General features: G+C 43.1%; 1 pseudogene; it reads left to right on the top strand.

The window, feature by feature from the left end:
* Nucleotides 1-10,902: 10,902 nt before the first annotated feature.
* On the top strand, nucleotides 10,903-11,388 carry LOC129334115 (type-1 angiotensin II receptor-associated protein-like; annotated as a pseudogene).
* Nucleotides 11,389-25,710: the final 14,322 nt, after the last annotated feature.

The raw sequence follows: 25,710 nt of genomic DNA, 5'->3' as shown, positions 1-25,710 counted from the left end.
TCAAGATATTCTAAGAAACACTTTGAGAGATGTTAGGAGTTTAGCAAACTCTACTTTTGAATATGCTTATTTATGTTTATGTATAAACATTACAGTTTATTATGAAGAAAAACTGCACTAGCTCAACACATTTGGGAGTTCTTGGAAACCTCCCTCTACCCCTACTCCCCCCCCCCATCATTGTCAATGGATCATTGCATGGCTTAAATATTAATGTGTCTAAGCACTGAGTCACCCTGATTTTTACCCTTTATTTCTTCACATTGTCTGTTTTATAGCATATTCTAATTATGCATCTGAGCCGAGAGGTGTTGAGCAGATTTTTAGACACATGAACAGTAATAAATCCTTTCATTGTAGCCTTGTTAAAGACTGCTAAACAAAGCAGCAGGAACTGGTATGATGTTAGCTAGGGATGCCAGACCCCTGCCAGGGGTGGGGAATCCCCCACCCCCCACCCCCCACCCCCACTTACCTGGCCAGGAGGGGGGCACACACATTCTGTGCACGCTCCCCTGCGGTGCTGCGTGCTCCTGTGCACAGCAGCCACCAGGATTGGGCCCATTTGGGCCTGGATTGGGGCCACTGCGAAGCGTAGGAGCGCTCCTGTGCTCCGCAGCGGCCCAAATGGGCCCAATCCATGCCAAAACAGGCCCATTTCAGGTGCTGCGGAGTGCAGGAGCGCTCCTGTGCTCCACAGTGCCTCAAAACAGGCCCAATCCACGGGCATGTTTTGGGCTGCTGTGGAGGGCAGGAGCATTCCTGCGCTCCACAGCAGCCCCCAACCCAAGCCCCTGTGGAGCATGGGCGCACTCCCAGGACAGTGTGATGTCACTTTCAGGAAGTGACATCATCATGCTTGCGGGCGGGCGGGCGGGCGCGCGCGTGCTCCCCCCTTCTCAGAGGTAAGAGCCAGGCCGAAATCCCCTGCTGGGTGATTGAGGGGGCTGGGCAACCCTAACGTTAGCTGTGTACTGGGTGATAAAAAACACTGGTAGGCAAATCTCTTGCCACTTTCTCTTCCTTATATAAAATACCCAAACCACGTTTTAAAATGTGTAACTTGACTCTACACAGTATCTGTCAATATAACTTTTTTGCTTTATATAGAGTCATTACTGACAAAAGAAACCTGATGAGTTTCATCTCTTTGTCTTTAAAAAAAGGCTGAAAAGAAATCTATAATACTCTTAAATTTGTTATTGATTGTTTTCTGATGCCTGCTGCTGTACCCCTGATCCTTCTAGAATTCTGCAAGCAGAGGGAAAATAAGGGGGAAGAGACTTCTTTCTTTCCCCCAGCAGCCTAATCATTGAGCAGAAATAGTCCCTCAAAGTTATGGGTACACGTTGCAATCATGATTCAATGAACGTCCTACTGACGTCAGGGGCAGCCTATTACTTTGCCCTAGCAGAAGGGTAAAGAAGGGTAAATACAATACTCTTAACAGACATGGATCTAGTAAGAAGACTGTTAGAATGAAACTTGATTTGTTCAGGCTTTGCATAGGTCAGGACTCGGAGACAGTCAGCAATGCTTCGGCTAGAACATATATGGGAGAAACATAACTGGGATCTTCCATGCTTTTTTCTTCTATAAGCAGCTATGGGGGCAGCCCAAGTAGGATGGGAACAAGGGAGGGGGTGTTAAACCTTTCTCTCTATTCAATTTTGTATAATGTATTTATTTATACTCCACCTTTCTGTTCCAAAAAGAACTTTCAAGACAGCCCACAGATATAAAACATCTTAAAACAAAGAGTCAAGGAGTAAGTGAATCCAACTGGATCAGGTTTCAGCTCATTTTACAGGTGAGTAGTCAGGGAGTGATGCTAAGCAAATAGACGAGCTCACACCTGGGTGGCAAGTTTTGCCCAGCTGCTATAAATGGCTCTCTGTCCCAAGTTGCTATAGTGCAGAATACAGCGAGCCACATATTTTTATACCACAGTCAGACTTCTATAACCTGGCCCACATATCAGTAAGACTTTGTTGGATCAGGGCAGCAGAGAGGCAAATTGGGAATAGTCAATCAGTACAATCAGGAATGAAAAGAAAAGGAAGCTGACGACTTACCGGCAAGCTGGGTTGGCACCGGGTGCAGGACGCAGTGGAGGCGGGATTACTTGAAGGAGGAGGAGCGTCCATCCTGCGCTGGTCCAGCCGTGTGGTCAGCGCCACTACACCCGAGCATCCGCAGGAGCAGCTAGTCACCCTCCCACCCTCTGCTGATTAAGGACTATTGGGAGGGGCACTGTCACAACTTTATGAGTTGGTGGTTTTTGAGGCATTGGGCTGGATCCCAACAGGGTGAGTGGGCCTTCGGGACTGCTCACCCCGACGGATCAGGCAGGGCTGGCGCCGGAACAATGTGTGCTGAGGTGCCAGCGGGAGGCTGGCAGGTGATGTATCAGTCGGCAGCCAGGCCTCCAATGCCAACGGGGATCCATGTCCAGATGCCAGGCCAGTGCTCCATCCAGCTGTAATCAATAACATTGTGGCCATTTCTAACCCAAACAAGTGTCTGGAGTGATTCATTAGCCACAACGCAGTCTGACATAGCACATAGGTGACAACAGGGTACATGGAAGGACCAAGACAGTAGAGTGCAATTGCACAACATTGTGCTTGGGCAAACCCCCCAAAAGAACCATGGAAATATTTTGTGCCAACTGCATAAAAGTGTTGCATAAAGGATCAATTGTGTAAAAATGCATAGAAAGTCATTAAAAAGACAACATAATGAATATACACTTTTACTAGGTTTTGTTTTTGTGTCTCCCAACAGGCTTAAAGGAAGGCTGGACATACCGACTCCTACACAATACCCTGTCAACGTTAGGATTTTATCTAGTCTGGTTTTTTAAAACAGAACTTCCTTGCTTTTTTCTGTGAGAGAATCTTCTTATGATCATAGTTTTAAAACAGCAAAACAAATGGACAAGTGAATGATGCGAATGCACTGAGCAGGTGGTGCCTTGTAACTTCTTTAGAAGAGTTCAGTTATTGTTATCACTTCCTCTCTACTTTATAGGAAAGTTCCCAGTGCACAGATCCACTTTTAAATATGTCTAAAAGGGCTTTGAAATCCATGCCAACACAGAAGGCAAAACAAAGTCTTAAACTACCTCAGGACAGCCCAAAAATACATTTCTGAGTGGTAGTGAGTGATTGCCCGAGCTTGTATAATACAGTGTGTGACACAGGTGTTTGACTTACACACCCTGTGCTGTAATAACCATGTTGAAATCCTGCTCCGACTTTCAGACCCAACAGATGCTTTTTCACATTCTTATTCAGCGCCATTAAATGAGGATCCTACAAGGGGCACAGGTGTGTTCAAAATGATTTAGAAGTATTCTTAAATCTGTAAACATCAACTGAGAGTTGTCCTGCGTTCCCTTGTGTGGCCCTCCTAGAACCATCTGATGATTTTGTTTTGGTTTTGACGGGGGACGGGTTTTTTTTTCACTCAATCGCACTTAATTCACTTTCTTGCTCCAGCCCCTGTTCCTCATGGCTGTTGTCCATTTAGGTACTATCACCTCCAACTCAGCCTGTTTGGTGACCAACGGGGACCCCCTCCTCCCTTTGTGTCAGTGGGAAAGCTGGCCGGAGTCCAAACTTTCCCCTCTTCCCCTTCTACAAGATCAGGCCTAGCTGTTTTGAAACTATATGTAATGTCACATTGTGAACAACGTCCCTATGTGCAGATGTGAGTCAAGATGCAAAGCTGCATTGGGTTGCTTTCCTTGCCCTTCCGGTCAGGCTTTTCCTGCAGGAGAGGTTCCCCAGTCACCACATGCCAAGTAAGCTTATTTAAAGCTACTGACATTGATTAGAGTATGTGAGAAAGGGGAATAGCATTACAGGAAACATTCAGTGTCTCTTTTTCTTTGCTTTGCTGGCACCTGCAGCTTGGCCCTATCACGTCCTTGATGGGTCTTCCCTTCCTCCCCTGGAGGTGCCACTAGCTGATGCTTCCCAGTTCCTGCCTTTCAGCCCCAGACTGTCCCACTGCTGCTGACCCACTGCCTGGATTCCCTTTGAGTCCTGGTGAGCCCCTCCTGCCTCCTTCTACCCTCTGTATTATTTAGGAAGGTGAGAGGAAGGCTGCTACTCTGCCAGCACCATGTCACTTCCAACCCAACCCAGTTTACGTTTGCTGGGCCCATTCAGTTCATGCCCAGGCTGGATGGGACCCTTCACATGTGCCTAGACTTCCATGCAATGAATAAAATCTCCTGCTTTGACACCTACCCATGCTTATGGTGCCCCAGTCTTATTTTTTATTTAATTTTTAACTTGTTTGATAACCTACCCAAAGTGGCTTACGTTGTTTTCCTCTCCTCCAGTTTATCCTCACAACAACCCTGTGAGGTAGGTTCGGCTGTGATTGCATGACTGGCCCAAGGTCACTCAGCAAGCTTCCATGGTGGAGGGAGGATTCAAACCTGGTTCTCCCAGATCCTAGTCTGACACTGTAACCACTACACCATGTTGGCCCTTCAATCCAATGCAGATTATGACTGACTTCTCAGACTTCTTCTCAGACTGACCACAAAAACCCAGTTGCAACAATTGCTGTGCCTGGCTGGGTACTATAAATCTCAATAACTATCGATCAGTAGCAAATGTTCCATTCTTGAGCAAGGTAATTCAATGGTTGGTGGCTGGACAATTTCAAGCTTTCCTGGATGAAATGTTTAGAAATAAAGAGCATCTGTGAGAAATGTGAATGCAAAAAGCAGAAGAAGTATCTAGGACAAAGATTAATACACACATTTCTGGTTCCTAAAATGGACTGTTCTGTGCTATCCTTGTATATATGATTTGCACTTGAACATTTCCATGCAGTCAGCCTCTTCCTTCACCTCTCCCCAACTGGTGTTGCAAGACAGGGAAGTGACTGTGAAAAGCAGAGACAGACAGAGCCAATGAGCCAGTGCAGGCAACGAATATGTCAGCAAGGTACCAAGCAAGATCTGGGCATAGCCACATTTTGGGACTATGGAGGAAGGACTACAGGAGTCAAGAAACAGCAGAGCAAGTCCAGAGACACCATGACATCATCAACCCTACAAAGGTGGGGGGAGGGGCAAAGATAGAACTGGCGGAGTTCTTCTTTCCATCATCAATGGAGCTCTCCTCCTTGAGAAGTCTGTGCACCCTTCTTCTTCATTGCAGCTTTCTTCCACAACTAATTGCACAACAACTAGATGTGGCCAACCTGAATTTTAGCTTGAGTGAGTGAGTGTGTGTGTGTGAGAGAGAGCGGGGGGGGGGCTAGCCAAGGATGCCTAAGTAATTTCAATGCATCTTTATTTTATTTTAAAGGATCCTTGCCTGGGCTTTCTGTCTGTTCACTGCTGGATTCAAACTCACAGACCCACAACTCTACTCTAGGGTCTGATCAGCCAGGGGGCCAGAGATGTTATTTGCATTTAAGACCTGTACATAGGTAGACTGCAGACCCAACTACGGTAATATAGATGTGATCTGTAGGGGAGAAGGCATTTCACTAGAAACTAAAAGAAAAATGCTTTATGAGGTACTGGACAGATGCTTCTGCCTGCTTGATACCTTTTTCAGTGGGTATATTATAAACAAAGAAAAAAATTCCATGAACCTGTCGTGCATCCTCCTTCAAAGAAACATCCTATACAGGAAGTCCTCAATTTCCCTACCACTTGGAGAATACAACAGTATAATTTTGGCTACACCAGCATTTCGGAACAAGTTAGGTCATCTTTCTCTGTCTTCCTCTGGGGATCTGTTGCAATTAATGGTGTCTCTTTAAAAAGAACAGATCATCTGGCTTGATGATTAATGCCTCGCAGCTTTGCAAGAACACTGGGGATGCTAAAACAGCTCAGACTAATTAGAAAGGGTACACTTGAGCCAAATACCAAGTATAAGGCCCCTAACTCTAAGAGTTCAACAGAGGTACTGGCTGTGTCTCTCCCCCTCTCCCCGCCCTCTGACCTGAATAATATTTGGGCACCTATGGATCTTGCTTTAGCAAGCATTAAATAAATTTACTCTGTGAAGCTCACAAATAAAGCCTGGTTTGGTTTCATCAGTACATTTGCCTCCCAAACCAATTTCATAAAATCTGGTAGAGTTTCAAATGATGAGAAGGTCTTCATTAAGAATCATTTTAAAGGAGCTTAACTACATTTGAGGACACATCGCTAATACAGACCAAAATAAAATGGATTTTCAGCAGTAACTTGTACAGGAAACAAATGATCACAGATCTCTCTCTTCTGCTCAGGACTAATATAGGAAGTTATTCATTAATCTTTAGTATCTGCTCTGCTTTTCAAAAGGCCTTGAAAACAAAATACATTGGGATTTGGGCCAGCAATAAACTAAGGAATAAAACTCAAACAATTCTATTGATTTGTTTATTGTACATCCTATCAAGGTGCTCATTCTATATCTGCTCCCCTATACCCCACCCCTGTGTGAGCAGTGAGCCTGACCTTCACCATTTTAACAGCTGCTTATGATATAAAAATCATAGGCTACTGACTCTAATGTGCTTCATATTGCATTAGCAAACTGCCTGGCTGAGCAAAGTGTTGGTGGATCCTACCCAGGACAATGAGACATGAATGGACTGCGAGTACATGTGGAGTGACTGGGCATGATTGGCTTCTGGCTCCCCATGCTGCAGACGTGCTATCTTTGACAATAGAGGCACTTGTGAGTCACTGCACGGGATATTCAATCTCCCATCTTCCCATTGATTAAATTTTGTCCTGCAATTCAGGGACATCAATCTGCTCTGATAAGTTTAAAACTCTTCCTGGGAACATTTAATCAAAACTCTAAATTAATCAGCCAGCTCCAGGAACATTTAATTAACTGCCATTTCTTTGTAAGTCACCAAGAGCATCCAATCTAAATCTTTTGTCATACCCTGGCAGCACCATTCAAGGTACTCAAGCCATTTGTCCATCCCAGGAGACAACAATTAAGGTCTTTGTCTTAACAGCTGAAGTCACTCTCCAGCCCCAGGGCCTAATTTGCCCTATAAATATCTGGGCTTTGCCCCAATCTAATTAAGCAGCCATCTTTGAATCTTAGCACTGCTTCCTCAGATATCTTTCTGAGCCATACTCCCTGGTCGAAGACGCAGGACATTCAAAGCCCTCTTCCTCCACAGACTCCTCCTCTAATGGTAACTACCTCCTGTATCTCTCACTCTGTTCCAACCTTTGGTTAATTTCCTAGGACTCTGGTGTGTTTGTGTAAACCGTTCATTTGCCTCTTGTCTGTGTGTGTGTTTTCCCCTTTAAATAAAAACTATTCTTTGTTTTCGAAGAACACCTGTCTTGGCAGTTTCCTTGGGGAGGGGACCCTATAAAAACTGGCAGAGGATCTCGCTTGTTACTCCTCTTGCATAGCCTTCTCCTTGCCACTAATTCCCCCTACTCACAAGGAGACCAGTTCCAGTAACACCAGTGGAAAAACTAACTGCACAAACCAGACCAGTATGCAGGAGAAAGCTAGGCCAGAATCCTTTCTATGGTAGTTTTCAACATGAAGGGCATTTTTTTGGTATGTAGGAATAAATCAGCACTTTAGAACTCCATTCAGACTCTCAGGTAAGCCTGTAATTAATACAGGCTTACCACCACCACTTCCACATGGACCATACTGTTAGGGCTTTGGCTGGCTTTCAGCATTATGTAAAACTTGTGAGTCATATCAAGCCCGGCTTTCTGCAAACTATGTAAAACTGAGTTATTCAGGAGGGCTTTCTACCCAGATTATAGGGCAGTGTCATAAGGAATAACTTAGAGACATGCTTTAGTAGGGACAGGGACTATATGCTATGCTATTGGGTACTGTTTGCTGATGCAGATATGCACCACTAGAAAGTGTCCATGTTGCTTAACATGCCATGTAAATTTCAGAAAGATTTCATCTCTATGCTCAATTTTATGCTTGTTTTCAAATTTTCTGTTACCATACCTTATGGTATCTCTTTTGCTGAATATCCTGTTGTTCATCCTCCTCCTCCTTGATTTATATACCGCCTTTCAGGGCAACTTAATGCCTGCTCAGAGCTGTTTACAAAGTGTTATTATTATCCCCACAACAATCACCCTGTGAGGTAGGTGGGACTGAGAGAACTCCAAGAAGCTGTGACTGACCTAAGGTCACTCAACTGGGCTTCAAGTGGAGGAATACTTTGTACTTTGCTCAGTGAATATCCTAGCTGTTGATTATATAGTATTTCACCTGCACTATTAATCTGCCTTAGATCAAAGTGAGAATGGCAGGCTACAAATAAATAAATAAAATATGGTATTAGTGATCTACGGCCAGCAAAATGACCTTTCCTGTCACCGTCATCTTCTTTAGTCCTGGATTAACTCCCATCCTTTTGAGTTTATTGTGTTTATTTTTAACCTGCCTTTAATGAAACTGGATCCTCAAGGGGCCTTACAGCACAGAGCACTCTTTTTAACTCTATCTTGTACTTTTAATTCTCTAATTTTTTAAAGAAAATTGTTCCTTATTAAAAATCTTGTTAATTGAACTGTTATGTTTTGTGTCCTTGCAAGCTGGTGTTGCATTGTTAGTTGCCTTAAGTCTGAGGAGGTAAGGCATGTTATAATGTTTTAAATAAATATATAATTAAACAAACAATAAACATAGCTATATCACTGGATATCCTGCTTTAGTTGGATCAGTGATTCCCTTCTACCGGGCATCAGTGCAAGGAAATTTGGTCTCGTGGGAGAAGATCCATCATGAAGAGGAAGGAAATGATTGGATCCAATTCATTTTTTTAAAAAATAATAATAATAATAATGCAGTGGCTTCCTCAGACATTAATCCCTGCTTTCATCCAACTGAATACAAAATTTATATCCCCCTTCAGTGGCTTAGCTGCTTTGGACCCCAACAAACCACCCAGACTCTCAAGCTACCAGGACACAGCCATGTGGACTCCTGCCTGTCCGTCTGGTTCCTGCCTATAAAACTCTACTGCCAGGTGGTCATGGCGTTTGTCTGGCAGCATAGCGGTGGCATTTCATTAGCAGCAATTTTGCCATCTGTGCTGGGTTGCTTGCTTCTGTAGCTGAGTCAGCCATCCCTGCAATTTAAATCGAATTAGACGTGCAGATTATATTTATAGAGCTCTGTCAGAGAAGCTTTGCTCAGATTTGATCAACATTAGTCAAAGAATTGCTTGAGAAACAAAAAAGTTGAACTTCATAAAACTAGACAATGACCCCTGCTAATTAGGTCATGGCTTCCCATGGGACTGAGATAAATTCAAGAGAGTTGTACCTTGAAAACAATCTGTGACTTTTCATTCTAGTGAACTTCAGTGTGCTTTTATATTTTGAGAAGTATTGTGCAGATGGTGAATAAAAGCACAGTAATCATTGTATTGGTTTTAAAAGCTAGTTGTACTTGTACACAGTAAAATCCAGGAACATTTGTTGAGACCAACCAAAGTAACACAACAAAGCATGCAAGAATCAAGGTATTATATGGCTTTTGTGTTCCTGGTATTTCATTCCAATGATCCGTTAATTAGTTATTTGGTTCTGCAACATGAAGTTATATAATCAGTGTTATCATATTTAAAAACAGCCCTTTTATTTCATTGGTCCTCACGTTTTTATCACATCCTTCCTCCAAGGAGCTCAAGGTGGTATACATCAATAAATAATACTATTGTGCCTTGCTTTTCTCTTCCAGTCTCGGGATGATTGAAGACAATTGGCCCAAGATCACAGAATGACTTTCATGGCCCAAGTGGGGATTTGAACCCATGTCTCCTCCAGTCCAAGGTTCAAGACTCTGGCCACAATATTTCTTCTTTCATCATTGCCTTCCAATGACTCAATACAGCAATTAGAGAAGATAACAGCCTTCTCAACAAAATGAACATGTGTAAAATAGAAATTGGATGCCTTGTTAGACCTGGAAGCCTATGCCTTAATAATCATGGAATAGAGCACTTATTAATCCATCTCCATGGATACCTACATTTTATACCCTATCTAAGATCCATAAGAACGTTCCCCCCACCCTCGGTCATCCCATTGTGTTGGGCAGCAACTCTGTGCTTGAGCCATTGGCCAGATATATTGATCTATTCTTGCAACCAGCAGTCATGAATATTAAAGATTCAGGGGACTTTATTCAACATATTGAGGGACTCTATATTGATGAACAGTTTTTATTATTAACCATGGATGCGGCTTCTCTTTATACTGCAATCCCCCATGAAGGCGCACGTAGTGTGGCTGAGTCCACTTTGAGATCCCGCTCGAGCTGTCATCCTCCGACTGAATTTTTATTGCAGCTTTTTGATTTAGTAGTAGAGAAAAATTTCTTTTGGTTTTCTGACCAATTTTTTTTGCAACAGAAAAGGGTGGCAATGGGGTGTGCGATGGCACCGAGCATAGCAAACCTCTATATGGCAAACCTAGAGGAGACCATTATTTTCAATGACTGTGCAAATCCTTTTTTTCAAAATATCAAAATCTATCGTAGATTTATTGATGACCTGTTCTTGGTTATTTCTAATGTAGAAGATGTCACTCTCCGTGGGAATTGGTTTAATTCCATTGATGAAAACATTCAATTTACTTGGTAGTTTAGCTGTGAGAGCATAAATTTCCTGGACCTGACTGTATACAAATGAGCAGACAGCACACTAGGGATTAAAGCCTTACAAGAAGTCACTGGATCGTAATTCCTATTTGGATTTTGACTCTTGTCAACCCCACCAGCTAAAAATTAACATACCCTAGGTCACGGGGCTGGGCAGGGCTGGACGGGGCTGGACGGGAAGGAGCTGCGCACAGCTGGAGCCAGTCGGATTGACCGTGAGAGGCGGAGCAGCTTGCGCGGGCCGGGAGGCATGGAGGTGCCGGCGGTGAACCTCAAGGCCATTGTCCTGGCACATTGGCTGCTTACAACGTGGGGCTGCATGGTACCATGGTTACCACCATCCTATGTGTAGGGGAATTTCACCATTCTGGCTGTGAGGGTCTGGGCCATGGCCCAGAGAGATTCTGTCGATGCCATCCTCATGTTCCTTACTGGTCTACTCCTGACCATCCTTACAGATATAGTGCACATTAGCCTATATTACCCAACTGTGAGAACCCTCACGGACACCTTGCGCTTAAGCAGCAGCATGGTGATCTTCAGCCTCCTCCTGAAACCTCTGTCCTGCTTCTTCGCCTACCAGATGTACCGGGAGCGCGGGGGAGATTACGCCTTCAATTTAGGTTTTCTTGGCGTGGGGCAGGATCCCAGCTTGTACAGGTCCATTGACCATCCGGAGCCACCGCGAACCTATCCAGATGTGTCCAGCAAGATGGTTCCACCACGCCCCTACTGAGATGTTCTCCTCTGTTGGGTCCCTGTCTGGCATTATTTTCCCTCCTGTGCCCTTCACTTGCTGCATTTGGGAATAAACTTTCACCTTCTTCTCCCCTCCTCCACACATTTCTCCTCTAGAGGAAATATGATCACTGACACAGTCAAAAACTGGACCATCTATTGACTTCCTTACATTTCCTTTCTCCTCCTGGACCAGTTGGGGAGGGAGGGGCTCAAAACCTCATGGTCTCAACAGTGAATTGGACTTTTTATGTTTTTTATAAGCAATAGTTGTACAATTACTCTATTGGCTTTATGATTGTAAGGTTACTTTAAATTGTTCAAATTGCTTTAATGAGGCTGCATATAACGTTTTGCCTTCCCTTGCCTTGGTAAGCATAAGGACGCCGGACATGACTGCTTTGACTGTGTGATTGACGGTGCTACGGAGCGCGCTTTATTCATTGTTAACTTTTGTACTGGTAAGAGAATGTTTGAATACTTTAAGAATGAACTTTTATTGTTTTTGCATAGTATTCTGTATAAATTTATCGTATTTTCTTAGTGTGGTGGTAGCATTTTGCCCCTGAAGAGGTCGACTAGATGAAACAGCGGTTCCAAGCTGGCACTGTATGTAGGGCGGGGCAGGTTGCTGGTGCTCCCTGACTTCACTGGCTCCACCTGCAAATAGAAGATGGAGAGACTTCAAGTGGATAAATTTGAGACTTTATACTTTCATGGATTGATTACTTACCTTTGAATGTGTTTTTTGATTACTTACTTGCTGTTCAATGAAGTAATTGTGTATTGCAGAATTCAATGCAATAATGGTACTTGTGTACATCATTAATTGTTCATACTGCTCTACATTGTTGTATTTTCATAGTTTATACTTGACAGTAATACTTTAAATATTTTGATATTGAGGATTATAATTGTTAAATTTTGTTTTACCCTGCTGGTGTGGTGGTTACACTTCGTGGTTGACATTTAAGTAGGGTCCTCCCCTTTATTTTTCTTGATAATCATGGAAAGCAAGCCCAAGTTGTCAAATCCTCAGCATTTCAGGAAGAAATTCAGGCCCATACTTTGATGGAGTTTGAAGACAAGGTATTTCCATACTTGTCAGCTATTCAAGTCCTTATTATTCAAGCTGTGATCAGAACTTTAGTCAAGTGGACATTCTCTAGAAAAACAGCTCTTGGATCCTGAAGAAATAAAACCTACTTCTGTCCAAGAAATAGAAATTTTATATAGTATACAAGCAGCACACAAAATTCATATAGAGGTTGTTGAAAAGTAAAGAGAAGGAAAACAAACATCTTAAAACTTGTCAAGAATAAGTTATATTTCCAAAATGTTGAAGGCAAGGCAGAAATATTAGACCTGAAAATTAGTCAACAAGTGAAGTTCAAAGGAAGACTCAGAAGGAAGTAACTTCTCCACATTTTTTGAGGAAATGCCGCCTTCATTTTGGGAGCTATGTTTAATGGAAGTATTTCTATTAAACAATCCCAATAGATAAAAACCAAGTCTTTAAATAGTAATTTCTCTTGAGATATTGTTATTTTCCAAAATTCTTATATAAAAGACAAGCTTTTAAAAATTGCTGAACATCCAGAAATCTCAGTAGAAGATGAAGAAATACAGTTCCCAGCTGATAAACCTATAACAAAGGTAGATTTAAATTACTGACATGTAAACTAACTTGTTTGAATATTTATTATAGATGCATTACCTATTTTAGACTTGTGGTGAGATATAAAGGAAAATCAACAACTATTAATTACAGGTTGGAAGCAGATGCATTTTTTAAACAAACAGAACCTCAGGAGGTTAAAGCAATGGTCCTAAGTGAAGATAAACGCCTCAGTGAGAAAAAGATGTATATGATTTTTAAAATTTCAAATATTTTTGGTAGCTGAGAATTTAGATGGTGGACTATCTCTGTCTCAAGCAGTTTTTGATCCTAGTGAATTCCACGATGTGAATTGATTACTGACCAATTACACCAAATGTTTCTTAATTAATGATTACATCAAATGTTTCTTAATTAATATAATTGATTTTAAGAAGATAATTGAAGTAAATAATAAAAAGTGTATTCTCAATTGTATCCTAAAGATACGTGGTGGATACTTTAGTATTTGTATAATGCATACAATTCTATGGCTGCATAATTAAGCTCTTATATCCATATACCATGATAATGTTCAGAGGTCACAAATACCTAATGCACTTAGGAAAAGGTCTTCTACCAAGATCAGAGTCCGGAAAAGATGGCAAAAGATAGAATGTTCAGTATTCATGGTTTCTCCACCCTGCATCTTGGTCTTGATGGTGGAGCTGCCTCTTTTGTTTGCCTTCAGTTTGCCTAATGGAAGAGGCATTGCAAGGAATTGTGTGTTTCTTTTTAAAAAACTTGTCAACCGGAGACATAATCCAAGACTAAATACAATCACCACATAAAGGTTGATTTACAGTGCAATCCTATGGTAAGTTACTCCAGTTTAAGCCTATTGAAGTCAATGGTCTTAGACTGGGGTAACTCTCCATAGGATTGCACTGTTAATTATATAAACAAATTCCATGTCATCAATTTAATATATTATAAAAGAAAATTCCTAACTGGAAATTTTTATGAGAAATGCTCTAGATGACAATACTGAAGCTTTGGATTTCAGTCTCAGTATGAGAATATTTAATTTTGAACAGGCTTCCTTCTGAAGCTGGCAAGAAATCTATACTCCCTTAGAAGAGATCAATCCATTATTATAAAGGCAGCTGATAAGGGAGGGGGGATAGTTGTCCAGGATGTAGATCAATATGTAAGGGAAGCAGAGAGACAACTAGCTGTGACAACTGAATACAAATTTATCACTTATAATCCTATACATCAGATTAGAAGAGTGATAAAAATTGTTTTGGATGAAGGGTTAGAGTCAGATGAAATAGACAAGAAAACATATGACGCTATGACTAATAAACATCCGAGGACACCAGTATTCTATACCCTGCCGAAGATACACAAGGCTGTCCATCCGCCTCCAGGTCGCCCAATCGTTTCGGGCTCTAATTCTATTTTAGAACCCTTGTCCATATTTTTGGACTCCTTTCTACAGCTGTTGGTGCTTCGTACAAAAAGTTACCTTAAGGACACGACGACATTGATCACCTTGCTTGAATCTTTGTCTATCCCGGACTCCTCCTACTTAATGTCCCTTGACGTGAAATCCTTATATACCTCTATTCCCCATGAGGGAGCGAGGACCGTTGTAGAGAAAATGTTATCTGCTAGGCAGCCCCAGATTCCATCTACCTCGTTCCTCCTTAACATTTTGGATATAATCCTGGAACGGAATTATTTCAAATTTGCTGATCGCTACTACTACCAGATCAAAGGGGTGGCGATGGGGTGCGCTGCTGCCCCCAGTATCGCCAACCTCTATATGTCAGACATAGAGGATGAATGGATTTTTAATAATGATCATAATCTGTTCAAAGATGAGCTTGTGTTGTATCGCCGGTACATTGATGACGTCATCGTCATCCTACGGTCAACAACAATAGCAGAGGAATTTGGTACGTGGATGAACACTCTCAACCCTAACATTGTCTTTACTTGGCAAGGGAGTGACACTTGGCAGTGCAGAGAGTACATGGAGTAAAAATAGCGCAGGTGACCAGTGTGTATCGGTTATATATTATGTATGATGATTTTTTGATTTGTGTTAAAAGATTTGTATTTAGGTTTGTGTATATTCACATTCTTAGCTCACCAGAATCTAGCCCAAGAAGAAGACGTGCGAAACGGGAATTGGAAATCTTGCCCCGCATCTACCCGTCAGCTTGATGGATCCCAGGCGTTTATTCCCTATATGGGACTGGTGATTGCTTATCTCATGTCATCTAGGTTACCACTGTAACATTCGCCTGTACTCCTTTGATAATCGCACTCCATTTAATTATTGTTCATGTGTATGTTGAAATCCAGAAATTCTTTGCTGTGTATGGATTACGGATGTACAATTAATTGTTGCATGTAATTTGTATATATTTATTACCTATTTATTGCATATGAATTCGATTGATTGCACTTTGCACTTTTGCACTTGATAAATTATGCACTTTTGATAACGAAAGTTGATATTGTTACTGTGCCCACTGGTTGGATTATCTATCTGCCTTCCTTCTGAAGCTGGCAAGAAATCTATACAGTAACTGTTTTGAATACATTGTATTCAATGTTTCGAATGATTCTTGATGCTCCTACCTGCTGGTTACAGCATTTAAATGACTCATTAGAGAAACTATCTTTTCTCTGCATTAAAAATACCTGGAACTATTCGTCATGAATATGCATTGAAGATGATGAATTGACATTCGTCTGTCATTTAGCAGTGCTAATGAAGACAGGAGTCAAAACATATTTGGAAGTTTTTATCGGATTAAGACCATTTCTAAAATGGAAAAAGCTTTGGGTTGGTTGATTGATTACATTTCGATAAGAGGTTTTTTTTTCTTGGATTTAATTTGGTTGTGTATGGACTACTACAGTCTCTACCATTCGATAATTATTCTCGAGGTTGTTTTCCCTGTGGTCATTGTTCTGTTTGTGATCTTGTTATGGATAATCGTGAACTTTCTAATTTGGGTATTTCCCCTAGTATTTTCTCTACATGTAATACAGCAAACATAGTTTATTTAATTAAGTGTAAATGAGATTTATTATATATACGGAAGACATCAAGGGTGATTAGATTGAGAATTCAGGAACACCTCTCACGTATTCGACGTAATGTGGCTAAAGCACCTCTGGTGCCACATTTCACACAAGTAGGGCATCGAGACAGAGATTTGTGTTTTACTATCCTTCATGTTAGCGTTAGCGTTGAAGTTATCCTTCAAAAGGGCATTACTTAGAAAAGAGGCTTGGTGGATTTGAAAGTTAAATACTGTTTCACCTGCTGGATTAAACGTAAATATGGACTTGTCTTGTTTTCTAATATGAATTGCATATAGGGTTGGGTATGCTGCTCTGTTCTCTTTAAATATCCAGTGTAGGGCGAAGTAGCCCACAGCTGTTCCTCTTTATATATTTGGTAGCTGAAGTTACAATGTATGACTGCCAATATGCTTGTTTCACTTGTCTTGGGAATGCTCCTCATCTTGATATTATGGTTCTCCTGTAAGTTGTTCTGTATTTGTTACTATCAAATCTTGATATTGTGATGTATTTTTGTAATATGATTTTTACAGCTTAGTAACTGCCTGGAAGAAGATTTGCAGAAACGGGAAAGAAACACTAATGCCCCTGTTGCAGTTACTCTTCATTTCATCTCTGGCTGGACCTATTGGACAATTCCCTTAAAATTTTGTAGCATGTTTGCTCTTTAAAACTGGAACTGCTGTTACTCGAGTCATTATCACTTTATATTTATTAGAATGGTCAATTTTGTATTATTATTGTAAGAATTACAGTTGTACTATTCATAGCACATTACACTTTAAATGTTCTTCCAAAGATAGATTTTTCTATGTGACCTGTTGTATTGATAAATTGTAGCCTTAGAGGTAGCTTTGGCAGTTTACATGTTTGCACATACTTTATATATTCTGTTATTTGAAATTTCTCTTCAAAATACATTGACTGTTTATTGATTTGTGACTTAATTAATTTCCCACAGTGTTTTTTGTTCATTTCATTTGGCATTTGACTGTCCGGGTGACAGCCAGGTGAAGGCATTAGTGAAAGAAGAGCCTCATAACAGAAGACTCTCAGGTGTTGACCATAAGTGAAGCTGCATGTGTTTACTTGAAAACCATAGCATATCCCTAATGTGTGGAGTCATTCTCTTCATATTCTGCAATGGAGTGACACGAATACCAGCTATTCAGTGCACATTAAATATTGTAATAAAACACTGTGTTTCAGTTTAATGCATACACATCTACAAAATGAACCCACCTGTTCGTGATTCAACCGCACAGTCAAGACCCAAAACATCATCTTACAGACAGGTTTGTGGAGTGATATAGTGAACCAGGTCCAAGCCAATTACAGGTTTGTTATTAGTTTCCTAACATCAACTTTAAAACCTGTTTTTGGTCCAAATCTGCCTCTGTGGTTATTTAGCTTGCAGCTTGAATCTAAAATCTTTTATTTGCCTCCACACAATCATGAATACTGCAAGAATTCCAGAGTCATGTTTACCAGTGATGATGTTTATCAACAGATGTATGATTTGCTAGTATGATAAGCCAGCTAATATGTGTTCTGCCTTCCAAGGACTCATGATATCCTCTTGCTGGATTTGCCTGTGGCTTCAGCAGTATCAACAGATCTGCTTCTCTCCCCCAGGGTCCACTCCTCATCCAAGATACTAACAATCACAGAAAGGCTAGTCACTATTCTTCAGTTCTGTGTTCCTGAAGACTCAATTAGATTTGATCTTTAATAGCGCTAATGCTCATACCACATGCTACATGGTTCTCTGAAGCTGTATAGCTATGCATTTCATCAACAGCTGGCCTTAGGGAAGAAGCTCAAACAGACCCTTAATTAGAGGCTGCTTTTTATAAGACTGTGTTAGTCCTATACTCCTTGTTCATATTCAGTGCAATGCTGACATTAAGCAGAAGGCTACATGCAGGAAAGAAACTATCTCAATCAAGAATATTTACTACTAAGTCACTGACTACAGTTGCTTGCACCTATATCATTTGGACTATGAGTGCAGCACACTTAAAACAAGAAAAGAAAAAGATGCTACTGACACAACTAAGAAGCCAGTTTGGTGGTCCAATATGTATCACTCCCCTGAAAATCATTCTAATAAGTCTGAAATCACACACTGTCACCAGGTGCTTCTAGCAAATCATGGCCAAAAACTTTACATATAAGCTAATCATCCGTAAGGCAAATTCCTCAATGCTGTGCTTAACAGGGAAACAGGATTCATAAATTCAAACCATGATGAATTATCTGAGAAATGTGGGTCATTCCCCTGATCTATACCCCACACAGACTTATCATTCCTCCAAGAGACAATTAATCAGTACTCTGAAACGGTAAGTAAATTCCATCATATGATCATTCAAGCTACGTGCAATGCTTTAGGAGTGATAACAAATTTGTTTGGATGATTCCTAGGCAGGACATATGAGAACACATTTTCAAGATAGCATCAGTTTATGCCTACTTTGGGTGGCAGCCTCGCAGATGGTACATCACGGCACATGAATTGTCAAATGTTATAATTGCTGTCTCATGCCATGAAACCCAAACTCTCATTGCATTTACAAAGTGCAGGTGGTTGCAAGGATAATCCCAACTGCTGGTTCTAATGACCACTTTTAGGAATCAAGAATAATGGCAAATTTGACATATGACAAGCAGGGGACCTGCAAGGACTTGCCAGGGGCATCTCATCCCCCCCCCCAAAAATTCCCTGTTTTCCATGCCCTGAAAGCTCCCATAGCCTCTCCCCTTTCCCTGTTTCCTTGTCTCCTTCCCACCTGCCAGCCAACCTACCTTTATCTGAGCCTCTCCTTCCTTCCCACCCCCACAGCAGCGTCTATACAGAAAAAATATCACCCAGTTGCATGGTAGGGAACCTTCAAGGACTTGCAGGGGGCACCCCACTTTCCCCTGTATCCCCCTCCTCACACTGTTCCCTCTTTTCCTCCTCCTGACAACCCCAACTTTCCCCTGCTTCCTTCTTTCCTTCTCACCTATCGAACAATCCCCCACCTTCATATATTATATTTAAGAAATATATCTATTATTTATTTATTCCATGTATACCCTACCTCTTTCCACAATGGGGGCCCAAAGTGGCTTACAATATTCTCCTTTTTATCCTCACAACAACCCTGTGAGGTAGGTTAGGCGGAGACAATATGATTAGCCCAAAGTTACCCAGTGAGCTCCTATGACAGAGTGGGGATTTGAACCTGGGTCTTCCAGATCCTGGTCTGAAGCTTTAATCACTACACCACACTGACTTTCTTAGGGTGGCTCTTGTGGAAAACCAAGGCTTGAAGTCAGGCAATACTGTTGTGGTTTCCTAGTTATAACCACAGGTGCTCCTTTTACCATTGCAGAGGTTAACACCCCAATGTATATGTATGCACACGTATGTAGACAGACAGACAGACAGACAGACAGACAGACAGACAGACAGACAGACAGACAGACAGACAGATAGATAGATAGATAGATAGATAGATAGATAGATAGATAGATAGATAGATAGATAGATAGATAGATTTAAGTATCTAGAGATCTGACCAGATTGAGAACTAGAGATATTGACAGGTCACATAGAATATTGAAATCTACCATACAATGTACTTTTCCACAGCTGAAAAGCTGTTTCAGAGCCCTCAGTGGTACTTATTGTGCAGACTTGTGTATGCCAGCAAAGCAAGTAAAGTACTTTGTTCTAGGCATCACAATCTAGTAAACCATAAACATTATTCATTCCTTCTGATGAATCACATGAAGAACTAATGATGCATCGACAGAGACACAGGTGACATTGTTGTCCACATTCCAAGAGAAACATACACACCCACACAAGGAGGATCATTGTAGGGGTAACTATGTGGTTCGCTTCACCAATACTCATTGTCCTCTTGTGACTGAAAAGTAAATGGTAACTTTCCCCCCCAGCTAAAAGACATCTCGCCTAATGAAATGTCAAAACATACCAGAGAAGATGTGTTAATTCCCATCTCAGATGAAGCTGGAGGATGGAGAATATCTCTAATGGCTAGGAACATATCCACAATTTCTTCTGACCACCAAAGCAGTTTTTGAGGGGACAGCTATGCTTTACAGTGCTCAGTGTTTCCCAAGAGCTCCGCTTACGTTATCATATAATGAACATTGTATCACAACATGAACAATATATCATGAAAAGCAGGATTATATATATATTTCTGATTTATCTAAAATGTGCCAAATGTTTCCAATATATCTACTGTATGTGTACAGATATGGATACTGTTGTCACATAATTTGATGTGCATATATGGGGCTAATGACCACAGCATTTCAAATATTCAATATTTTGGAAATAAAGTACAATACACACTGTTTGCAGAAGGCATCAGAATATGGTGCAGGCTGTTTTGCCTTGAAATTCCCAGGAGAAGTTATGGGGGAGGAACAGTTGAAATGTGGCTCATGATGAGCTGAGTTCTTCATTATTATTCTTATATGCCCATACCTATTAATCCTTTATCATTAAAATGGTGTTTTTTCTTACATCTCAACTGTACAGTTAGGAGTGACAATTAAGTTTTTTGGTGTGACATTGGGGACATCTTTTGCATAATGTCCTGTTCTTGAACTTGGAAGAATTCTTCAGTAGTTGGAGGGGACCTGGGACCGTTGGGTTGGAGGCAGATTAATGAATACCTAGTTAAAATTGGAAAATTTGAGAATTTGGACTTGTGAATATGAACTTAGCCTAAAAATGACATAACAACAACTGCGCTTATATGTCCTCTAAGAGCCAAAACACACGTTAAGAAAAACCTAGGTTCAGCACGTGTTCTCTTACCTCAAGGTTTGCCGGGATCTGTAGGAGTCCTGGAAGCTTAAAGTAGGCGTCCTGGAAGCTTAAAGATCTGTAGGGGTCCTGGAAGCTTAAAGTCCTGGAAGCTTAAAGGATCTGTAAGCGTCCTGGAAGCTTAAAGGCGTCCTGGAAGCTTAAAGCTTAAAATACAGGCGCCTGTATTTCCCTTTCCCTTTTTGCTGCTCTGTAAATGCTAAACTTTAAGCTTCCAGGACGCCTACAGATCCCAGCAAACCTTGAGGTAAGACAACACGTGCTGAACCTAGGTTTTTCTTAACGTGTGTTTTGGCTCTAAGTCCACCCATTGCTGTTTTAGAGAATGGAAATTAAATTGACGCAAGGTTAATCCTCTTCTCAAATACCAAGGCTGCCTTCATGCTGTACATCACCCACTTCTGCCTACTCTCTTGCAAATGCCCCACTCCACTAGTGAAATTTCCAGAATAAGGATGGATGAGTGTTCTTTCAAATGTCACCATGGGATCTTGCAAGTAGCTAGTTAGTTGGCATCTCCAGCAACTTATACAGTTCTCATTGTTCTGGGGATGGATATGAGGCATGAACTGTATCATAGCTGAGTACATTTTGCTAGGTTACTACAATAGGGTTTTGCACATCCCTGCTGGTGCTCTTATCTACACATCTACATTGGAGGTAGAAATCACTAATTGATAGGAAATGTTCTTTTTTCGGAAGGTAGGATAACATTATTGTGAGTACATTTTTTCTGACCAGCTTGTTCCATTGACAAGAAATCAAGCCCTCCACTCAGCAGTTTTAGAGGGGCATTACAAAAAAAAATCAGATGAAAGATAGGCTATGTCTTTGTGGTGTTGCCAAGTAGGCCCCCTCCCCTGCTTTAAAGCCTGCCATGAACTGTGTTAAAGTTTCCTGCATTACTGTTTCACTGCTGCACAAAGACTGCTTTGCACGTGTGTGTTCTGATACACGTGTCAGTTTCCTGCCTGCGTGTCAATTACCCTGCTGCTGTAATAGACTGTGTAGTTTACTGACTCCATGTTTGGATAACTGCACAAAGGACTCTCTTTCTGGGCAGCCCTGCCCTGACCTGTATCTGGACTTCCCAGTGTGCGTTTGGACTTGTTACAAGTGTGCCCAGTGCCTGCATTGCCATCTGCCACGGACCGTGCCTGTTCCCTGCTTTGGACTGTGTTTTAAGGTGTTGTTCCCCCTGCCTCCATGGAAGCCTGCCTCATATGGGCCCAAGCCGCTGCTAGCAGCCGGGCGCCAGCCGGGGAAACCTCCAGCGAGCCTGGCTAGGCGCTCCCTGGTCAGTTCCCGCCTGGAGCCTCCCGCGGGCCGGTCGCTGAGCTCGCCCTCGCTACCGGGCAGCCTGCAAACCAGCCTCAGCTATGCCCCGCCGGCATCCATGTTCTCAGGCAGCCAGAAGACCCCGGGAGGAAGACTGCTTTGGGAAGCCATTTCGGCGAAGCGGGCACACCACGTCCGCAGCGAGAGCCCCTCGCCCCGCTCTGCATATCTTAGGAGCCGCCCCGGAGAAGAGCTAAGTGCTGACCATCCCAAGCACTTAGAGAATGCATCTCAAAGAAACCTCCGCATTCCAGAGCTGATGACATCAGGACAAGCCCTGTCCGCTGGAACATCCATTCAGCCCACTTGGATTTCCCCCTCCCTCTTTTGTCCCCTCTTCCTGAGGTGTCACTTATCGCAATCAGATTACCAAAGTGGCCCATCCAAGCCATTCAGTAGCCCATTAGACCCTTTGTTTTAAACTGTGAGAACCACCAAGTACAGCACCAGCCCCAGGGTACGTTTGGGGGTATTTAAACTGGTCTCCCAGACCACTCGGTGCTCAGGCCATTCCCTATCCAGACCTCCTTGCTGTCCGTCTGTGGTCCCAGTGCTGGCATTGGGCCACCCTCGTTGCTGTGTCTCTGCTTCGCTCCAGGATTGTGAGTATTTCCCTTATCATCGTTGGGAACCCGCTAATGCGAACGTCTCTGCATTTCCTACTCTATGTTTCTTAGATCTTGTGTGTTCCTTGTATGATTGTGCAAGTTAGGCTTACGCCACACTAAATACACGTGTTTGGAACTTATTTGTTGTCTGCCTCTTTTTCACTAGAGTGTCTGGGATCGGGACCTCCGTATACATAGGTTATGATCCGCGCTTAATTTTAAGTTACAGACTGCTACAGCTAATTCCCCATTATAATAAAAGAGCAGTTCTGGTAACAGTTTACTGGTGGAGGATGCGGGCATAACCCAGTTCGTGTGAATGCACGTGAGTCGACACGCGTGTTTTCGGCGAACTGACTTAGAGGAAAATTTTCCAGACCTCAGTGTAAAGAGCGCAATTTAGCTCAGGGAATTAAAAGTGTGAGTGTGTGTGGCTCTAGCGAGCATTTCTATCTTGTGGGTTGGCTTTTCCCCATTTCCTCCTTCAGCCAGCTTTGGACTACTTGCCTTTTGTGGTGCACCGCGAGGCCCTCCAGCCGCTATAACCGGTGTACTGTGGGTGAGGACCTCTGAACTGGTGAAGTTCCTGGCCACCTTCCGGGCCGCCTAAACGCGTCTATGTGGGTGGGATCCCAGAAGTAGGCTCTATAGATTTATATACATCCTGAAGCAGCACATATAAAATTCTCTTCCGCCCTCCCCCGTCTCTCCTAAGTCCGTCCAAACCCCGTTCCTGCCAGCACTTAGGCTTCAATCCCCGCTCCGGAGGAAACGTGAAGGGATCGTTAGTCCGTTCGTTTTAGTTTAGCTTTGGGAATCTGAAGCCAGGTTCCTGAAGCCCCGCGGCAGCCGGCCGCACCGTGCTTAAGAGTTTTAAGTTAGACTCTTGGGCGCCTTTCCACTTGCGAGTTTTAAGTCAGACTCGTGGGCGCACCCTGCTTGGGAGTTGTTAGAACTCTTGAGCGCTTTTTCCGCTTGGGAGTACCGTAGTTTTACTCCTGGGCACTTTTGCTTGGGGACTTGCAGAGGCAGTCCTTGAGCGCTTTTAGTCTTTTGGTCTTGGCTTGGAGACAGTTTAACCGTTTGTCTCTGAGCGTGAGGCCTGGGGACTTTTTGGAGTTTAGTTCTTGGGCAGAGAGCTTGAGAGCAGTTGTAGCTTCTAAGGAGAGGCTTGGGAGCATTTCTGGTTGCCTGAGCAGAGGCTTGGGAGACCCCCTTAGTTGCAGTTCCTAAGCAGAGGCTTGGGAACACTTTTTGGTTTTCCGAGTATAGGCTTGGGAGACCCCTGAGCAGAGGCTTGGAGGCACTGAGCGTTTTTGTTCTTGGGCTTAGAGAGCTTGGGAGCACCTTCTGAGCCAGTAAACGTTTCCTGGTCCCGTGGCTTGTAGGCAAGCTTGAAACGGGAATAGGAATTCTTCCTTCTCCCCCGGTGGAGAAGAACCGAGTGTAGGACCCTGAAATACCCTTGTGAACCTAAAAGTAGAACCTTAAAACCCCCTGGTAAAAACCCTTGAGGACCTGAGGGAAGGATAAACCTCCCAAAAGGAACATAGAGAGGAAGAAGTTGTTAAAACCCTTGAGCAGCTTTAATCACCCCACCCCTGGTGTCGCTGATCCACTCTTTAACCTCCCCGAGATCAGCCTTAAACGAAAGTAAAATGTACCGGGCAAACCCCACCGTGCCCCGCCTGGAGAAGTGGCTAGTGAAGAAGGGAGATTGCCCTTGGGAAGCCGGTTCCTTCAAGGGACCCGACCCACTCCAGATAGTTAGAAGCGCCTTCCAGGACTTCTGTGACAAGGAGAAACCTAGGTCTAGCAAGAAAGATAGATATGGAGCCTGGGCACTTTTCACCGCCCTGCAGGACAGCGTGTCCCTAATTAGTAAGCTGCACTCAGCGCAGGAGGAGCTAGAGGAGAGGTCAGAACGATAGCAGGACGCCTTGCGTCTAGAAATCCAGACCCTCAGAACTAAGCTAACCGAACAGGAGAGAGACCATGAGGAAAAGGCAGTTGAGTGGCGCGCTGAACGCGTCAATTTCATATTAGAAAAGCAAGGATTAACTACCGCCCTCCAGGACGCCCAGCACAAGGCTGAAGCGGCCACCGCTCGTGCCGACATGGCTGAGCATGCAGTAATCGAGGGACAGGAAAGAATCGCTAAGCTAACCCATGCCGCCCAGTTCATGGCAGAGCATAACCACTCCAAGGTAACTTCCGCTGACCACTCCGCTTGTAAGAGGGAGCTAGAGGCCCTAAAGCAGCACCTGGGGATGCAGCAGGCCGTAATTTCCGCCGTGCATCCCGCAGCCCTCTTGGCCCTCCCCGAAGGTAGTACCGACAGCTGGTCACCCCCTTCGTCCCAGCCCGAGGAAGCTCCACAGCCCCTCCATCCGATAGCTACCAAAGAAATTGTCACCACAGACGAGGATGGCAGGAAGACAGACCGGGTCATTAAGGAAACCCGCAATTGGAGGCCCGATGAGCTCCAAGCCATAGCGGACCGAATGGGACCCCTGAACTGGGACTCAGCTATACAATGGTTTGCACACGTGACCATGTCCCAGCCCTCCGCCAGTGGCTCCGATGTAGCTCAGCTGGCTCGCCATTGTGCCAGTCCCGAAATAGTCACCTCTCTCAATGCATATATTTCTAACCGGAGACTAGCCACTCGCAGTCAGTATGGTGCCATGAAAGAGTTGTGCGCCTTCCTCTGGCCCACCAAGAGCTTGAAAGCCTTATACATAGCAGAGTCTCAAAAACCCGGAGAGGACCCAGAGGCATATTTAGCCAGAAAGCAGCTCCTAGCCGAACTAG

Source organism: Eublepharis macularius, chromosome 7, assembly GCF_028583425.1.
Source record: "Eublepharis macularius isolate TG4126 chromosome 7, MPM_Emac_v1.0, whole genome shotgun sequence".
Taxonomy (NCBI): domain Eukaryota; kingdom Metazoa; phylum Chordata; class Lepidosauria; order Squamata; family Eublepharidae; genus Eublepharis; species Eublepharis macularius.
Note: the sequence above shows the minus strand (reverse complement) of the source record. Positions and strands in the feature narration are given on the sequence as shown.